Here is a 16,792-nt window from a genome sequence, read left to right as displayed (position 1 = left end):
GAGGCGTGAGAGTCAAGTGGAAACCTGTCCTTGCGCCACCGAACGCTCTGGGAAGAGAGGAGAGCGCTCCAGGACCGTCACCCGGGGGCCTGGGGACACAGACCCTCGATGTAAAAATGTTTCAAATTAGGAAATCATTTCACATTTCTGAGAAGCTGTGAAAAGAAAGCGCAGAACAAAGGATGTGTAATCTTACACCCTTGACCAGATTTATATCTTGTTAATTAACACTTAACTCCATGTGTTTTATTATTAATCCCGAGCCAGTGCTCCTGTGCCCGCTCACTAACACAGGCGTAGATTTTGCCTGAAGGGAAGTTGCACACGTCACAACCTTTACCCTAAATACGCGAGCATTTCCAAGAACAGAGCTTTCTCTGACATCGCTGCAGCCGGGTCAGCTTCATGGATTTACAGGGAGGCAGCGCTGTAATCCACCACCTACAGTCCCGTTTTATGACCTTATGAGGTGCTTAGCATCACGTCCTCCTCCCTGAGTACTTGTCCAAACACAGACCTTGACCCTGTTGGCCGTCGCTTCAGCCTCCTTTAACCTGGACACTCCCTCAGCCGTCTGTCTTTTATGACATTGAGAAGTCCAGGGACCTCGAGCAGAGGCGGTTTCCCCGGGTGGTGAAAGGCACCGATGTTGGCGCCCGGCCTCTGGGTTCAGTCCCCTCTGCCACTTATTAGCTTTGTGGCGGTGGCGACATGCTTAACTCTTTGGTGCCTCAGCTTTGTCACCTGTGAATTCAGAACAACAGCAGGCCCACCTCATGGGGCTGTAACAAGGCGCACAGGCTAAGCAATGCCAGGCCTCACTCATCGTTACCATGATGACGCTTCTCTCCCCGGAGGGGCCCTGAAATTCACCTCCCCACAGGTGTGCCGGTGGCACAGGGTTAGGGGCCAAGAGAGCCTGTGACAGCCCGAGGTCCTCCTGGCTAGACCTGCAGTCAGCCAAGGGGCTCTGGGGTCTGGACAAGTGGCCATATCCTGGGATGGCAGCAGAGACCGGCCAGCACGCAGCAACGTGGGGAGGGGCCACCTTCCTAAGGGTGCCAGCGCAGGTCACCCAGGACCCGCCAAGGAGTGATGGGTGACTACCAGCTACCAAGTGCCAGTTTGAACGGGCATAACCCCACACCGTTCAGCCAGCGTTGGGAGATGGCTGGGGGTGCACTTGGAGAAGTCACACGAGGAACCACTGAAGAGACTGTACCTGAGCATCGCTGGGTGGTTTCCTGTCCTCAGCTGGAAGGGAAGTTTGCGACAGACCCCTTAATTCAGCCACAGGGAAAGTAAGTTATATCTTCGCACCTGGCCACGCTTACTCCCAGGGGGAGGGGTAAGGAACTTCAGTTACATCTCAGAACCAGGTATTCCTCTTCCCCCTGTTTCCGACGGAACCACCATGCCCTATGGAAAAGGGCACTTTTTAAAAGGTGTCCCTGAGATGAGCAGAAAGCTCAGAATCATGGATGAAAGGGACTCAGGGAATCCTGATTGTTGAAGTTTGATTCTCCTCTCACACCCTCAGTAAAGGTTGCCATTTAGAGTCCACCTGCTTCTTCATCTATTGCCCATCCATCCATCCATCCACCCACCTACTCATCCATTCAACCATCCAACTATCCGCCAGTCACCCATCCTCCCATCCACTCATTCATCCATCCATCATCCGTCCATCCATCCATCCATCATCCGTCCATCCATCCATCCATCCATCCATCCGTCCATCCAGTGAGGGGACACAGCTCCTGCAGCCTCCAAAGTCTTGCCTCATCACCCTAAGAGTTGCTCATCTAGTGAAATAGAAGGGACTATTTCACCGAGTTACCTTTCCCCAGATAATTCCTATTCTTTAAGATCGCCTAACTTCATTGAGTGTGTGCATTCTGAAAAGAAAGTTTTCTAAAGTGCATCATAAACTACAAGCCCCACCACGGAAGTCTTCCTGGCTGACTCAGGTTAAAGCTCTGAATGCAAGTCCCATGCTCAACTGCAGCCAGAATCGGCAGCCCTCAGGGCTACTCACAGCTCTAGAGGAAACGGCTCCCATTCACTCTCTTCCTGATTCGGAGGTTCTAGTCATCCGTCACATCTTACAGCTCTTGGCATGTGTCTGAGCAATTACTTCTTTAAGGCCTTGGGCTGGGAAAATTGATAACTAAGCATGGTAGAACTGTGTGTAAAGTAAGAGTCATGATTTATTTATTCATTATGATTCACTTTTAATTACTCGAGTCTTCTGCTTTGTAACCCCCATGTCTGCTTCATTCTGGGTTCTCTGCCATGTGCCGGGTGGTCAAGGTCCTTGGATGTGTAAGCCCTGGAAATGGAGGCGGCACGGTCTAGAGGAAGGTTCTCTGATCACGGCCTCTTTCTTCCTTGAAGGGAGGGGATGCCAGGGATGGGCCTGGCTGACCCCTCCTCCGCAGGGGAGTGGATGCGGGCTCGGGGTGGGGCTTGCTGGGTCTGTGGTGTCCCAAGGACTCGGGAGAGAGGGGAGATGCTGGGCCCCATTGATAGCATGCCGTGGCTGGGGAAGGGACTCCTGATGGCAATGGCCAGTGTGATGGGGACCCCGGGGGAGCTGCAGGGCCTGGCCTCAAGGCCTGGAGGAGGCCTGGCACCAGCGGAGCCACCTGGGTGCCGCAGGAGGCTGGGCCAGTTCACCAGCTGGGCACCCCGCCCACAGCCTCTGTGCTGTCCCCAGGGGGCTCTATGGGAACCTGCTGAAGGGGGATGCCCATGGAACATGTTGCCAGGTGCCCTCTTGGAGAAAGGGATGGGTGGATGCAAGGATGCTGGAGGAGCGTTGGGAAGGAGGGGGAGTCAGGCACACGACAGGGATGGGTGGAGGAGGGAAGGAATGGCGGGGCTGGAACAGGCTTCTGGGAGGGGCTGGAGCATCTCCCCCGCAAGTTCACTGAGAGGGACGGCCCACAGAGGTCCCACATCTTCAGCAAGCTCTTCAACCTGCCTGCTGAGCGTGGACGGGGTGTGGGAGGGGTCCTCTGGGCCCAGCTCTGGCCTGGGGGGCTGCTGCCGGGGTGCCTGGGTCAGTGACTGACCGGTCTGCCCGCCTCAGAGACCTACCTCGCTGCCTGCCTGGCGGACTCCTTCCGCTGCTCCTGCTACACCAAGCGCGTCTGTGCCCTGCTCGGCCCTGGTGACCAACAGGACGCTGCTGCTGTTGGGGCCAAGCCCTGAAGTGGGGGCCCCACTGAGGGGTTCTAGGGGCTCCAGGAGCTCAGCAGGAAGACCTTCATCACAGGGCCCCTAACCTTGTAACTGGTGCCCCAAGGGCTGACCTAAGCCTAGGATGGCTCGAGGGTTAGTGATCAGCCTCCTTGTCCCCGCTTGGCTTGCCCCAGCTGGGACACTGGTTCTCAGCATGGAACCTCTCCATGTCCTTCCAAAGCCTCTTCTGGGGTGTGGCTGACACCAAGGACAATGTCCACCCATCGGTGAGTAGTCTGGGACTTCAGGACTCCTGATGTATCACCCTTGGCTCTCCCGGGCCAACCTCCCTGGGCTCCAGCCCCATGGTTCCACTCCTCTTCCCGCTGGGCGCTGTGGTCTGGGCTTTCCCCATCTTGGACATGCACACACACACACACACACACACACACACACACACAAAGCACACACACGCGCGCATTCACGAATGCACACACACGCACACACGCGTGCACGCACGCACACGTGCACACAAACGCGCACACGCACATGCGCACGCACACATGCACAACTGAGCCTTCCTGCAGGGCTCTCCCAAGGAGAAGACCCTGGAGGACGTAGAAAACTACGTGGACAAAAGATGCGAGTGGCCACAGACCCAGGGTCATGACCAGGCCTGTGCCTTTGTCCCCTGCTCCCCAGGGCGTCCCTTTCCCTGGCGTCCTCCCTCGACATTTGGACGGAACCTGCACCCTGGCCGTGCTCTCGCCTTCCTGCCTGGACTGGGGCCCCTGCCTGGAGGCTGAGACCTGACAGGGGGCTCCCAGCGCGGCTCTGGGAGGCAACACACTGGCAGTTGCTCTGTCTCCTCCGGGAACCAAACCCTGTCCTGTTGGGCAGGAGGAAGGAGGCTGGGACAGTGCTCCTGGCCACCGCCAGCAGCTACAACTAGCCCACGTGAGTGCACGGCGGGGTGGGCCCTCGCATCCTCCCAGCCCTGGGGAAACTGACCCTGTAGGACACAGTGAGGGGGACAGAAGCCAAGCCCCTGCCACCCCCACCATCTGGCTGGCATTTTGGGGTCTAATTTTTGGTCTTTTCAGGTCTCAGTGGAGCGAGCCATTTTCTCATCGTGTTGCTCCGTGGTCTCCAGTGGGGAAGGGCAGAGGCAGGCAGTGGCCCCTGGCCCAGCCCAGCCAGTGTGCTGACCGTTGCCCTGTCCCTGCCAGGCCATCACGACTTACCTCCTTGGTGCTGGTGAGGTGGGTGCCTTGTGCCTGGCTGAGTTGGGCTGTGCCAAGGACACCCCGACCGGTGGGTGGGAGGACAGTGACCTCAGCCAGGCCGTGGGGAGGTCTGAAGGGGGCTGAGGCAACCAGACGTGTGGGAAGGGGCTCAATGGGAAGGAAGGGTGAGATAGGCCGTGTGGCCCCGGGAGGGAGGGTGTGACCAGGTGTTGTGGGCTCTAACTCGATGGCTTGTGTCACGTGTCCCTGGGAACCGACTGCGCTGGAGGAGCCCTGGAGGCTGATGCGGGGCTCACGCGATACCCGACACCAGCCTCGCAGACCCTTTTCCCTGTGCCGGTGGCAGGGACGTCGGGGGCCAGATGCCCTGGTCTGCCAGCCCGGAAGGCAGGACCAGCATGCACGGGGCTTGTGCCTGAGGGCTGGACGCCTCCACCAGTCCAGGGCTTGGCTGAGGCTGGGTGGGCACCGGCCAGGCGAGGTGGCCGGAGCAGTCACCTGCTGCGGGGTTTCCCTGACTGGGCGTGTGTCTGCATGTGCCCTGCACCCGCCTCGCAGGCAGAGGCCTCGGCCAGGCCCTGGAGGTCCGTCTTCGAACTGACTGTGGTGGACACACAGAGACCTCGCTTCTTTGTGGAAGGAGTGGTGCTGAGACAAGTCACCGGGGGGGTGGGGGGGGGCTGAGGCCCGTCCCCCGGACCCGTGGACCAGGCTCACCTGAGGCTTGTTTCCGAGGCGGGAGGGCAGGGAAGACCGTCAGAGCTCTCTGCCGCCCTCTCCCCCATGCCCACGGTCCGCCTTGCCATCCCAGCCCCTGCCCTCCCTGACCAGGGCCCTCTGCTCCCTCTAGGACCTGGGCAAGCTCTGTGTGGGCGCCGACACAGGCCCCACCAGCACTGTGCTGTCTACTCTGGAGGTACGGCTCCCACCCACCCCGTCCCTCAATGGGCATGTCCCTTGATGAGGAGCCCATGTCCCCAGCCTGCTACTGGGACAGAAAAGGGCTGTGAATAAGTCTGTCCTTCCCGGAGGGCAGGCTCGTCAGACGTGGCGTGGAGCTGCCTGGGGTGTGGGGGAGGACATCCTGTACATCTTTGGGAACGTCCTCAATTCCAAGAAACAGCAGGGCTGGCGGACTTGCCTGGTGGTTGCTGAGCTGAGAGAAGGGTGGGCCTGGGGGTGGGGAACAGGTCGGGGAGCTGGCCCCCAGCACAGAGGTTGCCCCGGTGTCCTCTTCCCCTTTCCTGTGGGGGCTTAGCAGTGACCGTGATAACACTGTCCACTCTGGTTTACGAGAGCGGATCTATTTTATACATGAGGAAACAGACCCAGAGGGGTTAAGCATCCTGCCCAAAGTCACACAGCCAGAAGGGGAAGGGCTGAGACTCAAACCCCTCCCTGTCTCCTGATCCAGAGCCTGGTGACGTGTCTGTGGCCTGCGGTGTCCTTCCTCACCTGGCCGCCACTGGGACTGACCTGAAGTCTCCTTGGGGTCAGGAGTGGCTGTGAGCTCAAAAAGTTCAGGTTTGAGTCACTGTGTGTGACCTGACCGCCCTTGTCCGCGGGACTTGTGCTGCCCTGCTGCTCTGGGCAGTGTCACTGATGTGAGGAAAGGGTCAAGGACAGGATGCCCCTGGTGACCTCTCTGCCTCACCACACGGCTCAGCTGGGCCTGGGCAGACAGGGGGCCAGGGCTGTCACTCACGCCCTGTCCCACACGGTTTTCAGAGTGGATGGAGGAGCTGAAGAGGACGGACATGTACCTGGCAGACTAGCAGTGAGAGGCCCGTGGCCCCATCGGGAGCAGGGACGGATGAGGTGGGGGCCCACGTGCCAGCCTGGCAGCTAGGTCCTGCCAAGGTCGCCAGGGGTCCAGATCTGTCTCATGCTCGGCTTCCCCGCTGAACTGGACCTTGGCACCCTGCTCACCCCCTTGGGACCACCCACACTGTGGCCGCTAAGCTCTTCCTCCCAAGCCACCCAGCAGGGACTCAGGGCACCTACTTCTTGCACACACCCAGCCAGTACCCCCTGGGTTCCCCCCCCCCCCCCGGGCCAGGGAGGCTGTGCCTGGAGCTTGGAGGTCCAGCTCCTCCCTGTCCTCCTGGGTCACATGGCTGCTTTTGCACCAGCCACATGAATGGGAGCCATCATGGACTGCAGGTCATCAGCTCCACCAAGAGGGAGATTCGGGTAAGAGCAGGTGCCCAGCGAGAAGGGAACAGGCCTAGTGGGGCCTCCCAGGTCCCTTAGCTCAGCCATTTGATTCTCCCAACCTCCATGAAGCTCCCCTGTCCTTGTCAGGCAGCGCCCTCTGCTGGTCCATGCTCCCAATGACAGCAGTGTGCTCTGCTGTGGGGTGATTGGTGGAGGGTGGCCCTGTTCTCCCATTTCCACCATTAGTGCTCCTTGAGAAGCACCTGCCTACTGGGTTGAATCCTTCGGTAAGTGATGGGCAGCTTTGTCAGTGTCTGGGGTCAGGCAGACAAGGGGCCTGAGATGATGGGTCCTGGGAAAAGGAGGCAGGAAAACATTCCCTGTGGCTTACTGAGCAGCCACCAAGGGGATTCAGGGCACAGAGCAGCCTGGGCCAGCTGGGGCCAACAGTGAAAGGAATCAAGTAAGTGCTGTGTGCCGTGTGACCCTACCACAGCCCCAAGGGGTGGACTGAGCCGCTTCTCACCTTTATTTTACAGATGAGGAAACCGAGGCACAGAGAGGAGAACAGCATGCTTTCTGGTCACTCTGGGAGTAACGCAGGACCAATTATCTAAAAGCAAGACCTAGACCCCTGGCCGGTTTGGCTCAGCAGTTAGAGCGTCAGCCTGCAGTCCTGAGAGACCCGGGTTCGGTTCCCGCTAAGGGCATGTACCTCAGTTGCAGTTTGTCCCCGGCCCTGGTCGGTCTTGCGGGTGGCAGCCACTCAATGTGTTCCTTTCACATCGATGTTTCTCTCTCTCTCTCCGTTCCTCTCTCTCCCTCCCACTTTATCTGAGCAAAGAATGGAAAAATGTCCTCTGGTGAGGATAAAAAAATAATAAATAAATAAATAAAAAAATAAAAGAAAGACCTAGAAACAAGGAGCAGAAGCCAGGTGCAGGAGTGAGTCTGGTTGTGGCATGTGCAAGCCCTCTGTGGGTGCACCCGATGGTCACTCTCGGGCCAGGCAGGTAACTGTGAGGACAACAGGAGTGGGCCCTGTGGCAAAGTGCAGAACTGCCACCACCCAGAGCGCTGTGCTGGCCCACGTGTGCGGCCTCTGGGCTCAGGAACTCAGCTCCTTCCCTGAGGTGGGCAAAGCCTCGGTGTCTCCCTGTGACAGACCCTGGCCCCAGCAGGTGGGCTAGTCTGTGGGTGACACAGGTCCAGGTGTGACGGGCTCTTAGTTCTGTGTTCTGCACTGCAGCGCCACGGGCAGCCTGTTCTGCTGTGGTTTCCGCCAGACGCCTTCTGCAGCCAGCTGACCTGCTCTGCAGACCCGTACACTGCCCGCCTCAGCTCCCTGACTGCTGCTGGGCTCGCTGTACCCCGAGGCCCCGCGGCTGGTGGGTCCCCGCAGAACCTGCCCCTGTCCCTGACCCTCCACCCAGAAGGACCCTCTGGTCCCCAGCCTCTGCTGGAGAAGCTTCCCTCATGCCAGCCTCATCCCTGTTTTATACCCAGACCACGTCATCTTGTTTCTGCAGTGGACATGGCAGCTGCAAGGAGGAAGGCTACGGTCCCTCCACCCTCAGTCCCACATAGGGACGGCGGAGGGGTGCACGGAACCGCCGTGCCCTGGTGACTGCTGCAGCTGGTTTCCTCCGGAAGACCACTTAGGAGCTGGGGGCTGGTTAATACAGACGCCCCCGAGCAGGAAGGCAGTTCTCCCAGCCGAGTGTCACTGTTCCCATCTTACAAGGCATGACGTCTGAGGTTGAGGACCTGATGTGAAGCCAGATCTTGGAGGCTCCCACCTGCGTTCCTTGCTTCTCTCAGCTGCCCACACGGTGGAGGAAGGTGTGCCTGAGTGTCTCCCACGCTTCCTGCCCTGGGCTCAGGGCTTCATTCTGCCTAGTCCTCAATGTAACCCCGCGAAGTGGTCCCTTATCCTTGTTTTGTGACAAGACAGTGCAGAGGACCCACAGAATTCACTACCACACTGCTAGGAGACTAATGCCAAGGTTTGGACCCAGTGCCGTTGACCTCAAGGGACTCGCTCTGACCCCCGCACCACACTGCCTCGTGCCTGGGACTGAGCTGTCGCAGTGCAGCCTCATCTGTCTCTGGGCTTTCAGATGAGCAGGGCTGGAGAATCCCCGAGGGCAAAGCCGAGGGTCCGGCAGAGTCATCTGCCCTGCCAGACATTGCCGCTGAAGTAAAGAGCAGACAGGTGGAGGAAAAGCACCTGAGGGCCGAGGTGAGACAGTCAAAGAAACTGGCTTTTACCAGGCTTGCTTCCTCCATCTGCCAGAGCTCCTTCTCTGAACCTCGCCCCTGCCCCGGCTCCTGCAGCGTCACTGGGCTGGGAGCTGCAGCTGTGGGCAGAAGCTGGAGTTGGGGGCTGTGCATAACTGGGGACCCTCAGAAGGCCTTACTGATGGAGCCTCTCCATCTTCATCTGTCCCTGCAGATGCCCCACGAGGTTTCTGCAACCAGAGGGTGGGTGGCTGGAAACAGCAGGCGACCCTCTGCACGGCCCAGCTGGGAGGGGCCAGCTGGGTGTGGCCGAAGGCTCTCAGAGGAGGGCTACAATCCGGGGCATTTTGGAGGTTCACAGAGGTTTTTTAGTCTTCAAGTGTAGTCATTTCTGAGTATTTACATAGAAATACATGCTATTGTATTGTACATTGATTTTCTTTTTATTTCTTCTATTTTTGTTCTTGTTGTTGTTCATCCTCACCTGAGGATATTTTTTCCATTGAGTTTTAGAAAGAGTAGAGGCGGGGGTGGGTGGGGGGTGGGGAGCGGTTGTTGAGAAAAAAAGAGCCACATTGATGTAAGAGAGACACATCAACTGGTTGCCTCCTGCACACCCCCCGGCTGGGGCCAGGGATCAAACCTGCAACCCAGGCACATGTCCTTTGACCAGAAATGAAACCCGAGATCCTTCAGTGCATGGGCCAATGCTCTAACCACTTCACAACACTGGCCAGGGCTCATTTCTTCTATGTTATAGTGAAAATATTACATTTATTTTTTAATTATAGAGACAATAATTATATTATCTAAGAATTTACTTCAGGATAGAAAAGGAGAAATTAAAATACTTTTAATTGGGCATTGGGTCCAATAGGGCCGAGAACCAAAGCTCAAAGCCCAGACTCACAGTTCTGCTCAGCGGCCCAGCTGACTGCTGGTGCCTGGCCCCCTCCAGCCCCTTTTGGCCGGTCTGTCTGACACACCTGAGCTCCGGAGAGGAGGCAGAGCCGTGAGAGCAGGGCTCCGGCCTCCACCCCTTCGCCTCTGTGCTGCCTGAGCCCTCTGAGCTGTCATGAGTGGCAGGCTGGCTGCTGTGCCTACCCTGGCATTTCTGGGCTCCCGTCTAAAGTGTCCCGTCCCAGGTTCCCTTCAGCGGGTGGTTCCAGGTTGTGATTACTGAGCTACTTTCCCGGCCCAGCCAGCAGAGGCTGCACACACTCCCTTCAGTAGCTGGATTCTCTGAGGATGTGTGGTTAGGTCTCCGCTCCTCACCTCCACCCCAGCCCAGAGAAGGGCATTTTGGCACCTTTTCTACCCCTAGTTGGGCGTCACTGTGACCAGTCTTCATTGTTCCACTGCGTCCCCCTCCACGAAGTTCGCGTTCATCTTGTCACAGAGGTGCCCACTGCTGTCTTCTTCACTAGTGCCCAGCAGCTGGGCCCGCAGCTTGTGCCGATGCGGGTGGACGAGTCTGCTCAGCTCGGTTGGTCACGGCTTCCCGGGGACAGGGGCATGGTCTCTGTGAACGCCCTCTGGAGACGGTCATATCGTTGTCTCTGAGGGTCGTACCTGCCACCCGCATCTACCACGATATTGCAAGGAGCCAGGTTTTGGGGTGCTGCGTGGGCAGAGTGGTTGTCTGCATGCCCGGACTTTGGCAGGAGGCGCGTGAGCGCAGCCCGGGCCTCACCGCGGTGGGGGCTGTGCGACCGGTTCCGCGGAGGCTCCCGGGGTGTGTGCAGGGGCCGGACCCCAGGCTGAGACTGCTGGGCGGGCGGGGCGGGGGCAACATCGAGGAAGGAGACCAAGCAGGAAGTGGCGGGTCAGGCAGCGCCCCGCACTTTTCTCTCTCTCCCCTCTCCTCTCCTCTCCTCCCCTCTCCCCTCTCCCCTCTCCCCTCTCCCCTCTCCCCTCTCCCCTCTCCCCTCTCCCCTCTCCCCTCTCCCCTCCTCTCCTCCCCTCTCCCCTCTCCCCTCTCCCCTCTCCTCTCTTCTCCTCTCTCCTCTCTTGTCTTTTCTCTTTATTGATTTTTAGAGGGAGAGAGAGATGGAAACATGGATGAGAGGGAACATGATTGGCCGCCTCCTGCATGCCCCCCACTGGGGATCTGGCCCACAATCTGGGCATGTGCCCTGACCCGGAATGGAACCGAGGACCTCCTGGTGCCTGGGTCGGCTCAACCAGTGAGACACACCAGGGGGGGCTGGCGCATTTCTTTTAAAAAATAAAAAAATAGTGATAGTATTTCTGTGCTCTCGGTTCTGTTATTGGTGATAACAGTAATGCCTGATGACCTCATTCCAGGTCGTTAGGGCCACAGTAAATGTCATAGCCCAGACATCCTTAAACTTGATGCACTAAAACACATCGGGGACTTCTGGTCAAGATGGGGGGTGGTAAACGCGGTATCCGTCCTCCCACAACCACATCAGAGTTACAACTAAACTACAGAACAACTATCATTCAAAACCGCCTGACATCGAGCTGAATGGAAGTCCTACAACTATGGAATTAAAGCAGCAGCCACATCCAGACTGGTAGGAGGAGCGGAGGCAGACGGGCTGGTCCCACACCCACGTGTGGCGGATAAAAATCAGGAGGACACCTCGGCTGGGAAGGTCCACCCTGAGGACTGAGGGGTCCCCGTGCCACACCAGGTGCCCTGCTCAGGGTTCCAGTGCCAGGAAGAGAATCCCAATAACTTCTGGCTGGAAAAACCAGCGGGAACTGAGGCTCAGGGAGGCTGAGGTGGCTGGAGCCCCAGGCAGCTCCTTAAAGGGCCCGCGCACGGACTTGTCAGACTCTCTCCCTGTAAGCTTGGAGGGGAGGCAGCTCGAGGGGCACCAGAGACATACAGGGAAGAACTGAGCTGTTTGGCACTGGAGCGAGGGCTGGAGAGGGGGCTTTCTCCGGGATAAATGTGCTGTCAGAGGCCTTTGTTCCTTTGGTGAGCCCTTCCCTGAGGCGGCAGACAGCCGCCATATCTGGGACTCCAGCAACCTGGCTCACACTGGTAGCCCCACCCTGCTGACTCCCTGAGGCCCCGCCCCACCCCACCCAACTTTCAGGCCCACCCAAGCTGTTGCCACTTGCTTAACCATAGAATTGGCCTGTCTTAGATCCTGTTTCAGGTTTTTCCTAAATTCTTCAAACAGGCAGCATCTGGTCTCAGATAGCCCCACACCTCTCATTAAGTAATACACAGAAACAAACACAGGGAGGCAGCCAAAATGAGGAGACAGAGAAACAGGTCCCAAATGAAAGAACAGAATAAAACCCCAAGAAAAGAACTAAGCGAAATGGAGATAAGCAACCTAACAGATGCTGAGTTCAAAATATTGCTTATAAGGATACTCAATGAACTCAGTGAGAAACTCAGTGAACTTAGTGAGGGCCTCAAGAGCATTAAAAAGGACCAGTCAGAAATGATGGATGCACAGTCAGAAATAAAGGAGGCAGTAACTGAAATAAAGAATAATTTACACAGATTCAATAGTAGAGTACGTAAATCCAAGAAGCAAACCATTACTTTGGAATCTAAGGAAGCAAAAAACACCCAATCAGAACAGCAAAAAGAAAAAAGAATCCAAAAAAAATGAGGATAGTGTAAGGAGCCTCTGGGACAACTTCAAGCGTGCCAACATTCGTATCTTGGGGGTGCCAGAAGGAGAAGAGAGAGGACAAGAAATTGGAAATCTGTTTGAAACAATAATGGCAGAAAACTTTCCTAACTTGATGAAGGAAACAGACATACAAGTCCAGGAAGCACAGAGAGTCCCAAACAAGATGACCCCCAAGAGGCCCACACCAAGACACATCATCATCAAAATGCAAAAGGTTCAAGACAAAGAGAGAATCTTAAAAGCAGCAAGAGAAAAGCAGTTAGTTACCTACAAGGGAGTTCCCATAAGGCTGTCAGCTGATTTCTCAAAAAAAAACTTTGCAGGCCAGAAGGGAGTGGCAAGAAATATTCAGAGTGATGAAAAGCAAGAACCTACAACCAAGATTACTCTATCCTGCAAAGCTGTCATTTAGAATCGATGGCCATATAAAGAGTTTCCCAGACAAAAAAAAGTTAAAGGAGTTCATCACCACCAAACCGTTATTATATGAAACGATGAAAGGTCTTTTTGAAGAAAAAGATAAAATATATGAACAAACAAAATGGCAATGAATACATATCTATCGACAATGGGATCTACAAACAAAATGAACAGGCAGAACAGAAACAGTCTCATAAATACAGAGAGCATTTTGTTGGTTACCAGATAGGAGGGGGGTTGAGGGAATGAGTGAAAAAGATGAAGAGATTAAGAAGTACAAATTCGTTGCTAGACTGACAAACCTCAAAGGGCAAGGGGTTGGGGGGTGGGAAGAAATAAACCAAAGAACTTATATGCATAACCAATGGACACAGACAATAGTGTGGGAAAAGGCAGGGGGGGGGGGGCAACAGTGGGGAGGAGGGGGTCAATGGGGGAAGAATAAGGAACATTTGTAATACATTCAACAATAAAGATTTAAAAAATAAAAATAAATCTTCTTGTTGAAATATTACAGATGTCCCCCCCCTCATTTCCCCAATGGCTCCCTCTACCCGGCTCCTGCCCCCCGCCCCCCCTTCACCGAGCTATTGTCTGTGTCCATTGGTTATGCATATATGAATATGAATTCTTTGGTTACTCTCTTCCCATCTCCCCACTTCCTTCCCTCTGAGATCTGTTAGCTTGGTCCATGCTCCCATGTCTCTGGATCTGTTTTGTTCATCAGTTTATTTTGTTGATTAGATTCCACATATAAGTGAGATCATATGACACTTATCTTTCTCTGACTGGCTTATTTCACTTAACACATTCATCTCTAGGTCCCTCCATGTCGTCTCAAAGGGTAAAAGATCTTTCTTTTTACAGCTGCATAGTGTTCCATTGTGTAAATGTACCACAGCTTTTTCATCCACTCATTTACTGATGGGCTGTTTTCAGAGCTTAGCTATTGTGAATAGTGCTACGCCTGTGATTCTTTTTATTTTTATTTTATTTTATTTTCAATTTTTATTAATTTATTTTTGTTACTACACCTGTGATTCTTTTTTTTTTTTTTTATCCCCACCTGAGGACATTTTTTAATTTTTTGTTCAGATAGAGTAGGAGGGAGAGAGAGGAAGAGAGAAAGAGAAACATTGACGTGAAAGGGACACATCAAGTGGCTGCCACTGCATGACCAGCCAGGGCCGGGGACAAACTGCAACCGAGGTACGTGCCCTTAGCGGGAACCGAACCTGGGTCTCTCGGGACCGCAGGCCGACGCTCTAACCGCTGAGCCAAACCGGCCAGGGCTCACCTGTGATTCTTTAATGTGCATTCTCATTGGGCTCTGGGCTCCTGGGGTCAGGTCATTCAGCTCAGCATCGTATCTCTGGCATCTGCATCTACCCTGTCCTGTTTTATTGAGAAAGCCCTGTAATCTGGTTCTTTACACTGGTCGGCTTGTGGAATTTCGGGGGAGAGGGTGTGTCCTCCCACTGCCTCTTCCCTCTCCCTGGTGACGATATCCGGCAGCCATCCTTGGCCATGAAGGTGGCAGAACCATGACAGACGTGGCTGGGCCTGACACCATGAGCTCTGGGCTGTTCCGCTTGGACTGTGGATGGAGAGATGCATCTCTATTTGGGGTTAGTTACAGCAGATGAATCCAGTCCTGAGCAGTCAGAAAAAGAAGAACAGAGAGGCACCCTGGGGTATTGACCTCAATACAAAGGTGGTCAGGAGCCCGTTTGTACAACAAATGACAGTTTGGTAAACTGGAAACAGTTCAGCAGTTTCTCAGTTTGCCCTTTCCTCATCCCCAGCCCAGTCCTCATTCCTACTTTAGAGACAGGAACCAGGAGGTCTGGATTTGGGGTCCAGGAGCCCTGTCATTTCCTGTCAACTACTCTGCTGCCACACCTGTGTCATAGGCTCCTGTGAGGACTAGTGAAGTGACTTCACAAATGTGGCCGGAGCCCACACGAAACACGCCTCGTACCCCACTGTGGGAGTGCCAGTCGGAGTTTCCGCTGGTAACGGACAGAAACCTGAACTAAACAGCGTGGGAAAGGGGAGTTCAGTGCTCACATCAGTGGAGCGTCCAAGGCTTGCCTGCTCCCGCGCTCAGCCGGGGCATCGAATGATGCCACGGACGTACCCATGTGCTCTAGCTCGTGGTTAGTCCATGTCGGCACCCTTCTCTGGCAGGCTTTCTTCTCCGTAGTTATAAGATGGCTGACCCCAAACTTGATTTCCATCTTTCCAGCAGCTCTACCAGGAAGTCTCTTTCCAACAAAAGTCTGGGAAATGAGTCACCCTGGCCAGGTGATGGCGGGGCTCGGGGTGGCCTGACCCAGGGTGCAGTCCACGCTCCTTAAACCATGCGGACTGTGAGTGGGCGAGGCGGTCCTGGGAAACGGGTGGGTTATTAGGACTATGTGCCAGGCTAGCCAAACCCGACGTGCTGCACAGCGAGAGCGCGGCACCCAGCAGTGACACGTGAACCGTCCTTCCGAACAGCGACGCCAGTACACAGCCCTCCTGGTTTACGTCCCTTGAACACTGTCCTGCCACTTGCTCCTCTAAGAGCTGCCCCCACACATTAGAGTTGACTTCTGCCCAGGCCCCACCTCCATCACAACCCCGGGAAGCCTCCTCCGGAGACAGGGCTGCCTTTTCCCTGCCGCTCTCCCTCCCTCCCGCTCCATTTCTAGGAATGATCCCCGAAACAGGAGTCACAGAACGAGGGTGGCTCTCCGCTGCCGTCAAGGCCACGGCCACACCCTCTGCCTCAGGCTGCCCAAAGCTCGTCTGTCATTTTGAAAACAGCACTATTAAAAACCAGTAGTTCAACCTCCACTTGCTGGTACCCGGGTGTTACTGCTGACGTCCTGCAAAGAACGGGCGAGAAAGAAAATGAGGTCACCCTTTGAGAACTGAGCTGAACGACTAGGACAGTGGTTCTGAGGAGAAATGCAAAACCAGAGGAGCCCGGGAGGGAAGTGGATGCTGGTGGCGAGGATGGACCTTCAGGAAGCCAAATGAAGGGTGCACACACGAAGGATGGGGTGCAGGCCCACCCCGAGGACCTGGTCAGTGGAAGCAGGCGGGGTACCTGGTGTCTAACACGAAGAAGCCTTCTTCAGCCTGTCTGGTGATCCTAAGTACTTCTCTAACTCCTAGTTTCAGATTTTGTGATCTCTAAGCAACCCCTGGGCATTTGGTGGCATCACAGGTAGTGAGTCTGCCTCAAGGGGGCTGGCTGTGCAGTCCTGGATTTTGGTTGTGGTGACAATCTGCTTCTTACTGCAAGTTAGTCTATGAGCATCATGGTCTTATAGCTGTTCATAAACCTTGTTGTTATAAATCTGATCTAGAGATGGATGCACTTCCCTCACAATGAAAAAGTCTGAGGCTGAGTCCCAACTGAGGCTGATGGTCAGACCCTGATCAAGTCAGCTCTCAAGGGTAATCAATGTCCTGTGAGGCCTCTGGAGTAGCCTACTGGTGTCTCCCCAAACCCCCAATTCTCTAGACCATGCCGTCATCACTGTTTTTTGTAATAAATAAGATAAATGAAGAAGCAGGAAGAAACATTTAATGTTCTTTATTGGTTAATACTTAAATATGAAGAAAGCTGTGTTGACTAGGGTTCTCTACATTATATTTACAGTGATTCTGCTTTATCTTCCCAAGAGCAGTTGCCCGGAGGAAAGACAGGCAACCTGTGTCTCTGGGCTCCGCTGCCCCCTCAGGCGCGGGTCCGGCAGGGCAGGGCAGGGCAGGGCAGGGCAGGGCAGGGCAGGGCAGGGCAATGAAGCGCAGAAGCAGCCCCCACACCCCCACCCCACGCCTTTCGTTTTTATTGAAAGCATTTCTGAATAACAAATGCAGTGAGGTTTGGATATAAAAAACGAGACGAGCGCCCCGGTG

The sequence above is a fragment of the Molossus molossus genome, unplaced genomic scaffold, assembly GCF_014108415.1.
Source record: "Molossus molossus isolate mMolMol1 unplaced genomic scaffold, mMolMol1.p scaffold_m16_p_15, whole genome shotgun sequence".
Lineage (NCBI taxonomy): Eukaryota > Metazoa > Chordata > Mammalia > Chiroptera > Molossidae > Molossus > Molossus molossus.
The sequence above is the reverse complement of the archived record's forward strand: the minus strand, read 5'-3'. Positions refer to the sequence as shown.